This window comes from Lactuca serriola, chromosome 9, assembly GCF_051521515.1.
Source record: "Lactuca serriola cultivar US96UC23 chromosome 9, Lser_US96UC23_V15, whole genome shotgun sequence".
In the NCBI taxonomy this organism is placed as follows: domain Eukaryota; kingdom Viridiplantae; phylum Streptophyta; class Magnoliopsida; order Asterales; family Asteraceae; genus Lactuca; species Lactuca serriola.
This window is the reverse complement of record NC_136416.1, coordinates 141,757,437-141,770,032: the sequence shown is the minus strand read 5'-3', so window position 1 is coordinate 141,770,032 and position 12,596 is coordinate 141,757,437.

The following is a 12,596-nucleotide window of genomic DNA, read 5'->3' as shown; positions in this document are numbered from 1 at the left end:
TGGAGTAAAACAACAAAACAAAATTGATGTCTATACATGCAGTGCGATAATATCGGTGCTATTAGTTTACATTTTGATCTCCAACATCCTTTACGCTAAAGTTAATGGACGAAATGAATTTAATGCATTATAGAACAATTTGCACGTGTCTATCCATTGAAATCTAAGGAATTCAATGCATTGTGAATGCCCTTAACTTATCGAACAAAATGAAAGTTGATTCCATGATAAAGTATTATTTCGCGCCGTGGATTTCATAATAACCCATATATTAAGACAATAAGTTTTAGTGACCACCATTTGAGACACAAAATTTAGGCCTTAATTTCTATCATAAAGAACGAATAATCAAAACTTATTATTTTTAAAAGAATATGTAATGCCCCGATTCTCAGGTATTGATTTAAATAAGAATTTCTTTGATTTTAAGTCCTACTCGACGAGTTGGTTGCCCTACTCGTCGAGTAGCAGCGGGGTGGGATCGCGTGTTTAGTGTCCTACTCGCCGAGTCCATGAAGGGACTTGAAGAGTAGGAGCTGGCAGATGAAACCCTAAATCCCGGGGTTTTGCACCCTATTTAAGGAGGTTTAAGCCTCCTTTGGCCTCTTTACAGTTCTTGAGAGCTCTTAAGAAACCCTAATTCGTGTGGTGCTCTATTGTGTGTGTATTAAGCTTGGGAGGAAGATCTTTGGAGAGAAGGAACTTAGAAGGCAAGGGAATTGGAGCAAGGAAAGTGTGGGAATCAGAATCTACCTCAGTTAGCATCTTCCAGAGGTATCAAGTCGCCACCTTTACTTCTTTTCCCTTCTAGATCTCTTTTTGGTTGAGTTTGGGGCTTTTATGGATCTTTGAGTTGATAAGGTGGACTATGGGCTGGATATGAAGTTGTAACTTCAGATCTGGACCCTTCTTAAGTCCTAGAGTCATAAAGTTTCTGGTTTGGGCGTGAATGAAACCTTCCTTGGGTAGGAAACCCCATTACGGGCTTGGATTGGACATTTGGAGCCTTTATAGCTATGCATGCACGTAAAGTTTACAACTTTACGTGAAAAGCATGCCTTAGAAGCTTGGATCTGTAGTTTAGAGCCGCTGCATGGCTCAAATGAGTCTGTATGGCAAAAAGGACTGAAGGGAATCGACGAGTCGCATGGTCGACTCGGCGAGTCATATGAAGATAGGCATGAAATCGATGAGTTAGAAGAACAACTCGGCGAGTCCGTTGGAGATTTCCATAGACTCGACGAGTTGTATGAACAACTCAACGAGTCAGATGAGATTTCCCCAAGTTATGTATGTGTGTGTATTCGTCGAGTTGCATGAAGGAAACTCGACGAGTGGCCGTAGAGTTTCGATCGTAAACCGAAAGAACTCGACGAGTCACCCCGGTGACTCGGCGAGTGGGCAAGTACTTCAAGGAACTCAACGAGTAGCTAAGGGCACTCGATGACTTAGGGTCAACATGGACTGTTGACCTTGACTGAGGACTTTGACTTTACCAAGGGTTGACTAGTTGGTTTATGGAATACCTTGAAAGGTTGAGGACTTATGGGTATATTCGTATTATGGTAATAGGTGGTGGAGTCTTTGGCAAGTGATCCGAGAGTTGGAGTTTATCTACAGAGTCGACATCTGCAAGGTGAGTTATCCTCACTATATCAAAAGGGTCTAAGGCACCAAGGCCGAGCCTTTAGTTGTTATGGTTATGATATGATATATGCGGTTATGATCTGGTAGATCGGAATCAGGATAAACAGTATGTTATGCTTTTATGATCCTTAGGGATTGGTATGTTAGTGGCCTGCTAGGTCGGTGCTCTAGTTATGAGAGATTGCTATGATTGATGATCAGTAAGATAGATATATTTGATGTCAGTATATGCTAGTATATGTTTGTTATGCGCACATGATTATTTGCTCGTTGGTTGGGTTGAGGCGGTCCTGCTTTGTGCTGAAGGCCAACATACCCTATGAGCGGTCCAGGGAGACTGTAGGCCCATGTGGCGGTCCAGTCATGCCGAAGGCTCGGTATAGATTTAGTTAGACTGTAAGCCCTGTAGGGCGATCCAGTCAGGCCGATGAACCAGTATGCATGTTGATTGATTGATTATTACTGATATGGTATTATCAGTGTGGTATTGGTATTTTGGGGGTAGCAAATTAAGCCCTCGGGCTTACAGTTTTTAGTTATTGTTTCAGGTACTTCAGGAGATCATGGCAAGACGAATGCGTGACCGTACCGCTCCTCATCCTTATGATCTGGCTTTTGGGACACTCTGATTGAATAATGATTTGAAAACATTTTCTGTAAACAATACCATTGGGTTTTATTTATGATTGAAAAAGTTTAAATTTGGCGTAAAATTTATGGATGTTATAGAATATGATTACCAAACCATGACAACCAATGTACAACAAACTAGAAGAACTCGTTAATAACTACAAATACGCCCATGGATAGAGTCAAGACAACATTCTTAAACAACAATGATAATTTGAAATAAAATACCATCAACATCAAATAAAACCAATGTGAAAAATTAAATGGCGTAGCAACGACAATAAGAAAAATTAAAAACTTATAATAACGATAAGATACCTTTTTTCTAGCTCGTCATGGATATTTGAGAATATTTAATTCCTTAGGAACGGTCTTGCTCGCCGGACTATACAGTTCATCGAAAAAAGGTGCAACAATTGGTTGGGCAGGTGTATATAGATCAAGAACAACTGATTATAGAACAACAAAAACTTCCAAAGCCCTTAGAGAACTTGCAACTAAATCAAAGGTTTGACATCTAAAAACAAACTCATATTTACACGTGTTCATTGTGTGTGTACTTTGAATCGATTTTTGATTTAGATGGCTTGAACTACTAAAATTGAATTTTGAACCGATTTTTGTTCGTCAAGACTCTATAGAAGGAGATGAAATCTAGAGTTGAGTTACATAGCAAAATCGGAGGTTCAAGAACACATAGATCCAACTCGGAGGTCCAAAAAAGGGGTTTTCAGAAGAAATCAAGAAATCTGGGTGTATATATTCTTTTGAGTTTCAGAAATGGACTCCAAGAAATTTGTGTGTATGTGTTCTTGTTTATATGTGTGTGTGAGAGAGAGAGAGAGAGCGCCCTCTTATTTTGTTATTATTAAAATAAATAAATAAGTATTAGATTTAAAAAATAAAAGAAAAATGAAAAATAAATACCTCAAGAGTATTACAGTCATTTGAATATTCAAAGGGACTAAATACACAACAAAACTTGCTTAAAAGAACCACTAATTCGAAAAAATCAAGGTTTGGACCAAAACCCGAGAAAATGCATACAACATGGACCATTTTTATAGTCTTATAAAAAAAAACATTTACCTTTATAATTATGCAAATTACCTTAAGTCTTTTATCCTAATTCCTACACAACCAAAATGATACTTTCTTTTGGTTTCTTTTAAAACTTGCACTATTTTGTCTTAAATAATGGTTACAAAATACTACTTTTGACTTTTATTATATGAAGTGTTGATTTATTGCAGCAGAAGTGGAGCATAATTATTCAATGTATCAACCACCATTAAATCGAATCATAAAAAACGATGTCATTATCAACCACCGTTAAGTTGATTTATCCAAGTTTTGTTGGGGAGATGTCATCCAAACCTCAATAGATATTAAAATCAAATCGTGTTAGTTAATTTATGGCCATCATGTCATGGAAGGGAGCAACTTTACACTTGATCCGATTTGTTTAAACACTATCTTTTATGAGAAAACTTCAAAAGTGGTCTTTTAAATTTTCATTGCTCTATTATTATTTTTTATTTTTCTGTAAAAGTATTTTAATATTTTTATTAAAATAAATTTAGGGTCTCCCCATAAAAATACCCATCTTTCACCATTCTTTTTTTGAATGTCATATTATTTTTTCATAAACTCATCTTTCACTCGTCAAAAGCCAAAAAACAATCACCTTTCATTACATTTTATATTTATTTTAAAAAATAAAATTAATTTAATTTTAAAGTTAGAAATCAAAAAATAAATAGAATTAATTAAAAATGAATATAAACATAAAAATTAATTAAAATATAAATATTTTATTACTTAAAATAAAAAGTACATAAAAAATCAAGATTAAAAAAAATTACCTAAAAAAACAGCAAATATTAAAAAAAACCAAATAATCTAGGAAAAATATTTTTTAATAATTTTCTCAGTTGTCTTCAAAACTAGCTCGATGGTCTGTCCCGAAAGATAATCGATTTTTTGCATCAAAAAATTCATATCTTCTATTTCTTTACTTTCCTCGCCCTCCTTTTTTGTGGGCAAGTTTTTCTTTGTTGAATGCCAAACATTTAACGAAATTTAGATTGTATTGATCAAATATCGTTGTAATTTTCCACATTTCGTCCACTTCACTGCTGAAATCCGATTCATTGGAAGAAAACAACTTCTCCTTCCTTTTTTTGCTTTGTCCCTACCCATCGGTCGGACAATTTATTTTAGCCCGAGCACTTCGCCGTCATTTAAATCTAGACTAACACGAGCATCGGAAGAAGTTATGTATCAATTGGAGCCTGTTTTTGTTCTTTTTGATTATGCCCCTCCTATTAGGAAGTCTTTTTTTCTCCATCTTGGACTAGAAGTTAATTATTTACAAGGCTCATTAAACTTGAACATCTTTCCCATTTCCTTGCGGAACAAATGCCAAGCCTTTTGGAGAATTTCTTCATCTCCTTGACCGTTTCTCCTTTGTGTTTTTAGGCTGTTATACAATCTATTCATCTTCGAAACACTTTTCACTATTTCTCGAAACTTTGAACTAAGTTGGTTTTTAGTATGGTAGTTATCACTTATAGCAAAATCCTTGCGAAATCCTTCAAGAATGCGTAGCCAGAACTGTTCACGAGTTTGTGCATTTTCGTGCTTTGAATCCTCCAAAATGTCAACCCAAGATTATGTCAACACTAGTTATTTTTGCTGACTCCATGCTTGAGGCTTGGTCTTTTTCTTCTCTTCCACTAGTTGTTTCCCTTTGTCGCGTGGTGGTGGAGGTGTGTGTGTGTGTGTGGGTGGGGGAGGGGGTTGAGTTCCCATACATTTCCGTTTTCTGTTTCATTGAGGCTTTGGTTTTGTAATTGAGAGTGATAAGGTAGGATTTGGTTTTTTTTATTGAGAGTGATAGGGTGGGGTTTGGCTTTGGGGTTGATTTTGTGAAAGTTGATCGGGAAAAACGATAAAGTTGTTGAACATGTTGGGACTAAAATTTGGTACTTACATGAGATTGTATTTTCTAACATTTTTGGTATTGAAATTTTGGAGGGGATTGAATGGGGACATAGGGGCATCAAGTTGGAGACGATAAACCGGTAGGGATGGATCAATAGCAAAAATGTTTCGAGTTAGGGTGGTTGAACTCAAAGCTTGTATTTTTCTTCTATCGAATTTACGATTCATTTTTGTTGATAAATAGAGAGGAAATGAAAGAAGAATGTGTGATTTTGAAGGTGAAAAAAGTGGAGTATTTATAGGGTAGTAAAATGGTTAAAAAAAATAAATTATATTTATTATTTTGACCGCTAGATTTTTTTAACTGTTGGGAGAAGGAGGGTATTTTCAATATATATATATATATATATATATATATATATATATATATGTGTGTGTGTGTGTGTGTGTTTGTGTTCAGGATTATTAGCATCAAGTACACATAACATAGGTAGCAAGAAAATTAAAACTTGATATACCTTAGTGCACATGCAACCTAGGATCTATGTTTTACTATTATAACAAACTACTTAGAAAAACAACATAAAAAGATTACTAACCTCTTGTTCACTTCCTTATAATCTCGTACGTTCCAGTTTAGTTACAAGACGAAGGATCCAAAGGAGAATCCCTCTAATGGAATCAGACCCACACACCAAATGTTAAAAAGAAGAACCCAAAAATTAGGGTTTATGCAAAACTCAAGAAACCTTACGAGAGGGGATGAAAAATCAGATTTGAGGAGTGAGAGGAGCAAAGTATAGACAATTTTATGGAGGGAATAACCGGCTCTAGCGTTTACCATAACAATCGATTTATAAGTAGTTGTTAGAATACCAAATGGATACAAACTTTAGGGTTTATCCTTATTTGATTAAAACCAACTCTATCCCTATCTATAGGGCATCAGAACCGTCCATTCTAAGAGCCTCCAGGAGGTTATGGAATATTATAACCCATTTCGACCGTTAAAATCGACACTTCGAAATCAAATTACTACCATGGACATCGATTGTTCTATCCAATTGCGAAGCCTTCGGTTTCTAGACTTCTCAAACGATCTCTATTGAACAAGTGATTGTACACATCGATGCTTGACTCCAAGACATCGAATCCTCGATTATCGGACACTCGACATCACACATTCCCAATCGAATCTTAATACAGTCTATAACGAAGCCTTCATTATTAGACTTCCTGATCAAAATTCGATCGTGATCTTTAACCATTCGATATCAACCCTTTGACCATCGATATCAAACCAAAATCAGTTGAACACAATTTGTCTTCAATAAGTCAACTCCAATTCGATTTATTAAATTCATTTATACACATCGAAATCAACTTCTTGTGACTAGAATATCTCATCAATCGACTTCATTATTGACCTGAAAACTTCTTCGGTTTCCAAATCAACTCTCAAGTATCGAACCAAAAACTATCTCCACATCCCTCGACATTAAGAACAAGAATAACCCATTTCGAAATTAAATCCCAAATCAATCACATATTCAACATTCACAACCTATATGATAGTTTCACTTTATTTACTTCTTTTTCTAGTTTATTTTAGCATATTTCATTCACATTTTAGTTAATTTCCAAGCATATTTTTCCTTTTTGTTATTTTATGACCACTTTCAGGTACTTTCGAATTTCGTGAGCATAATTGCAGGTTTTACGAAAAGGAAATGTTCGAGACTTATAGGAAGCGATTGGATTCGGAGGATAACAAGGATATTGGGCTTAATATCTAGTGAAGATGGTGCAAAAATGGGCTTTAGAAGGATGGAGCATGGAAGAAGATGGCCTCTTAATTAAACGATGATGGAAGAATTTTTCAAGCGTGCGGGAATTAATGATCGGGTGATTACGAGAGCTTTGGAGAATTTAGAAAAGGCTAATTGGGCTTAAAATGAAGAAAAATTGTAGAAAAATGGGTTAAGAGACGATTGGACTCGAACTGGGCGAAGTGGGTTAAGTTGTGGAGGCTTAACAAATAAAGAAGACCCAATCTTCGTCAGTTCACGCGGCCCCGTGTGGGATCCTTACATGGCCCGCGTGGATTCCTTAAAGGGCAAAATCGTGTCCGTCAGTTCAAGCGGCCCACGTGGGATCCTTACACGGTCCGCATGGATTCCTGCAGGGGTAAAATCATGATTTTACATTTGGATGCTATTTGAGGAAGTTTGGTGGGAATCTTTTGCAACTCTTGCACATCCGGTTTTGAAGCTTTCTCTCTGGAGTTTTTGGAGACTTTGAAGGCTAAGAGCCCTCAAGAACTTCATCATTTTGGTCTTGAATCTCGTAGAATTTTTGGTACAATCTTTACTTATCTTGTTTTCTTGAGTTTAGCCATGCTTGGCTAAATAAAAGTTGGTTGACTTTAGTGAAATCCTTTGACTTTTGCTGAATGTTGAAGACTCCATGAACTAGTTCTTGAATCTTTATGAGAATGTTTTGTGTTTTAAAATCTTATTACTACTTGTATGTTTTTATTTATGAGTTTAAATATGCTTGTGGTGATTAGTTGGCTAATTTCTTGATTAAGTAAAGGATCCTCAAATTAGCAAGCAACAAATGATTTTGGTGTTAGTTTTACTTCACACAATAATAAAAACATTTTCTCCAACATGGTAGTGAAAGCATTTGACTCATCTTGGATTTGGTGACTTTTTGGTTCTTAATGCTAGTTGAATTTCACTAATTACATACTTAATGGAAATTATGACTTTGACTAAGGAAATTGTTATGAGCTTCTCTAACCATTTTAACAACTAAGAAAAGTCTAGGTAATCTCAAGCTTCTTGGATTACTATAGCCAAATTAAATGTTTAAAACAAGTATTGCACCATTGGATTCTAATGATATGTTCATCAAAAGTCAAAATGAGGAAACCTTAAGTCAACTATCTTTCTCTTATTGATTTTAAATCAAACTCTTATTTTTGTTGAACTGTTCATTTAAATCTTAGTTTAATTTTAGTTTTATTTCAGTATTTTAAAAAGAACAAAACCCCCATTTTTATTTTTATTGTTATTTTACAAGTATTTTAATTTACAAAGAGATTTTCATAGAGTTATAAAATTAAACCAATCTACGCGGATTCGACCCCTTTACCACTATACACTATTTTAGTGTAAAAAAATTAGGGTTATTAATTTTGTTGGACTCGACAACCACCACCATATATGACTTGTATCAACCAAATTCAGCCTCCAGTTCATAGAATCATCACTTAAAAATAACGTTTAGACTTTTTATTGAGTTTGACTTTTCGAAGTCAAAGATCAATAAACATGAAATTGACGATTCTAATACCAAATTTCAGATCAAAAAGTGGTTATATCAATGCTCTTCATCTCCTTTAAGTGTTCTTGGTCAAGTTCATCAAAATCAAAGAACCAATTTCCGATTTCATAGCTATAACTTGACCATAATCCGTTTTTGTAAGAGAACAAATCGATTCACAAGTTTATAATCACAAACAAACTCAAATCGATTAAAAAAATCTTTGAATCAAAAAACAAAACTCAATAACTCAAAGATTAAACTGAGAATCAAGATAATTAGTAGAGTACAACTCTTATATGCACAGGACGAAGAACGATGAAAAATGAATCATATGTATCTAGCTGATTTAATGATTTTTTGGGCTCCTTGTTTTAAGATATTGGACTGAAAATAATCACGGGCTCAAGAAATCGGAACTATAAACAACAAGGATTCATTTGATTGGGCTCATGAATTATGAACAATGCATATTACAAGATTTGGACTCAAAAAATGACTCATTGAACTGTAACATCCAAAAATTCATGACCAAAAATTTTATTTTTAATATAACTAAAACACATTTGTAACTTAGTTCACACATTGAAAAGCATTTCAAATAAAACATTTATCAGAGTTCATTCCTAGAAATCACATATTACGGAAAACATAGGTGTATACACTACGATCGTCTAGAGCTCCTTTATTTGAAAACTGGAGGTACCTGAAACCAAAACTGAAAAACGTAAGCACGAAGCTTAGTGAGTTCCCCAAATACCACATACCATACATATCAACCGATCCATACATGCCATACATAACCGTGAGCCATACATATATTATAATCAATAATGCTGATATGTGCCGCACATAGTCTTGCCATTATGCCACGGCCTGCCACATGGTTTTTCTTGCCAAGCCAAGGGCCACCCCTTGGGTCTTACAGACAAGTGCCAAGAGCCACCTCCTGGTCTTCCATGCAAGCATCACAAAGATAAGTAGCATACCTACTACTCTAATTAGCTAATTAGCATACAATATGTTAGGAGCCACCTCCTTGTCTTTAATACATAATGCCTATGTCTAACCCCCGAGTCTTCCTACAATACATAATAGCATACAGTGTGCCAGGTACCGCCTCCTGGTCTTTCATACATAATGCCTAGGGCTAACCCCCGGGTCTTCCTACCACACATAAACCAAATGGGCCGGTATTGGTGCCTTCGACCCATACAAACAGTGAGGAGAATCACCTCGAATGCAGAAGCTCCCCAGAAGAAATCCTTAGTTGCTACCCGGCCGGCTTTCCGAGCTATCAATACCAGAACCAGATAAAATCTTAATTAATAGGCCAAAACCCTCAAGTTTGGCCCAAGGTTAAACTTGGTCGAAAGTCAACGGTCAATGGAAGTCAAAGTCAACAAATCAAACCTCAAACTAACTACGCCCAACGTACTTAGCTCGTACGCATGGCGTACTTACCAACCAAAATCAGGATCCCATATGAGTACACGCAGCGTACCCAGCCAAATGTCACTTTTCCATTAAGTGCTTAATCTCTTACGCCCTTTTATCCAACATTCAGATCTAGTCCCACAACATCATTCTATGTCATAAAGTTTCCACCTTTATGACTTTCCATGTCTAGAAAAAGGTCCAAAAGCTAAAACCTTAACTTATTAATCCATTAAGACATCATAATACTCTCATGGAAGGTATAGAAGGATCAAGATTACATTTTTATGGATCCTAAAAGCTCCATAATGGATAAAGTTTCCAACTTTATCCATTAGAATGGTCCAAACCACCAAGATCTAGCCTTTAAGCATCAAATGGGACCATAAGTGCATCTTTTTCAACTTAATCCATTAATTCCAAGTCTCTAACCTTCAAATCTGAATCACAATGATGCTTAGATGGATAAAGTTTCGAACTTTATCCATAACAAGGTCACAAACTTTCAAGATCTAAACTTTATGCACTAAAATGACCAAAAGCTCATAACATCCAAAATTAGCTAGATCTAACAAACTCATCATCAAGATTCAAACTTTTTACCTCTAGAAGATAGATCAATGTGAACAAAATCCAGATCTACAAGCTCCAATGCAACCAAAACTTCTACAAGAAATTCCTTCTTCTCCAAGGTGCACCATGCATACTCTAAAGCACTCAAAATCACCTTCTTTTAGCTCACAAGGCTCATCTAAGCTTAGGGTTTCATGAAAGGGGTGTTGGAGGAGTGGAGGTTGAGAATGGAGTGGGTTTGGGGGAGTTAAGGAGCTTATATAGGGCTTAAACTATGAAAATAGGGTTTAGGCAACTGATTGCGTACGCCCAACATACTCAGGATTCCATTAGTACGCCCAACATACACCTTTTTGTATGCCCATCGTACTCAGCTTGACCCAAAACCACCCAAACTTCAAACGGTCATAACTTCTTCGTTCTAACTCCGTTTTCGACGTTCTTTATATCCACAGAAAGGTATTGAGGAGCTCTAAAACCCTATATAATTACTTTTAACTTAAAATACATCGAACTAAAATCCATAATTCATAAAAGAAGTCTGAAGCACTACATTTCCATTTTACCCTTTGACTCCAAAGTGCAAACCAAACTATTGGGTCACATATCTACATTACCCAAATCCAAATGGGCCTAAATATTATCTTTTCAAAGACTTTAATCCTTATGATGACCACTCTTCGGGCCACAAACTTGAATTACGAATTGATTCGGAACATGGCGTTACATGAACAGTTACAAGATTTGGACAATTTGATCTTGGGCAAAATCTTAATTCAAAATAATAATTACAAATTAAAAATCGAATCGAACTAAAGAATATTGGATTGGATCGGGCTTGATAAATGTAAAAATTATTGGATCTTCAAAAAAATAATAATCCGATGAGTCAAAATGATCAAAAAATTCAAGAACGCAAGCACGAATCAAATAGATTTAGAGAGATCATCGAGAGACTCACCATAAAAATTCCAATTGTGTTGAATGTAGCCAAATCGAGGATCGTTTCTTCAAAAAATCGCTTTGATCTTCGAAGACCCGCTCTGATCCAATTGATGTACGGACAAAGTTGATAAAAACAGTTAAAAAGAAGAATCTAATGAATGAATCTTTTAGAAAACAATCAACAATCACTCTATTTATCAAATGAAACACATAATAGAATCAAAACAGTTGATCATAAAAGATTTTCTAGATCAAAAGTGTGGAATGTTTCTGAATCGAAAATAGGGATTCAAAACTTTTGAAAACACGAGAAAATTAGAAATCAAATGAAGAAATCCTGCTCTGATATCAAATGTAGTTCGTATGAATCAAGTGTAAGAATGAAATCAGAGTATGAATTAAATTAAGAACACAAAATGTAAATATAATCTGTTTGGCTATTTATTGCTCTTGAAAGAGTACATGATAAGAAAGAGTAAAGTGTTCTTACAGTTCAGAAAAGTTACTCTAACACATATACTTACCCTTATTTGTAGGAGTTAACAGAAGCACAAAAAATACATAAGGGCTAAGACATTGAACCTTCGATCTCTATAATGCTCTTATGAAATACATACAATGAGTACATGAAAACAGACTTCGACACTAAACATGACAAAAGACGCTTCGACATCTCACAACATATTTTGAACCCTACAATTTGAGGTTCAGGCATGTACGCCCAGTGTACGCTATGTGCACCCAATGTACGTGAGCTTGGCCCAAATATTACAAAAATGCAACTATGGGCCATTTTGCAACACTTCTCGTACACAATTGCCAAAATGAAAATGATCTTCATGCTTAAGGTTTCAAATGAAAATACCTCAAAATCAAAATGTTACAGTTCTCCCCCACTTGAAATACACTTCATCCTCGAAGTCCGCTGCTGTGAACAAATCCGGGTAATCCTCCCTCATCTCCGACTCGGGTTCCGACATCCATTCAGAACCCTTTCGATGTTACAAAAATGCAACTATGGGCCATTTTGCAACACTTCTCATACACAAGTGCCAAAATGAAAATGAACTTCATGCTTAAGGTTTAAA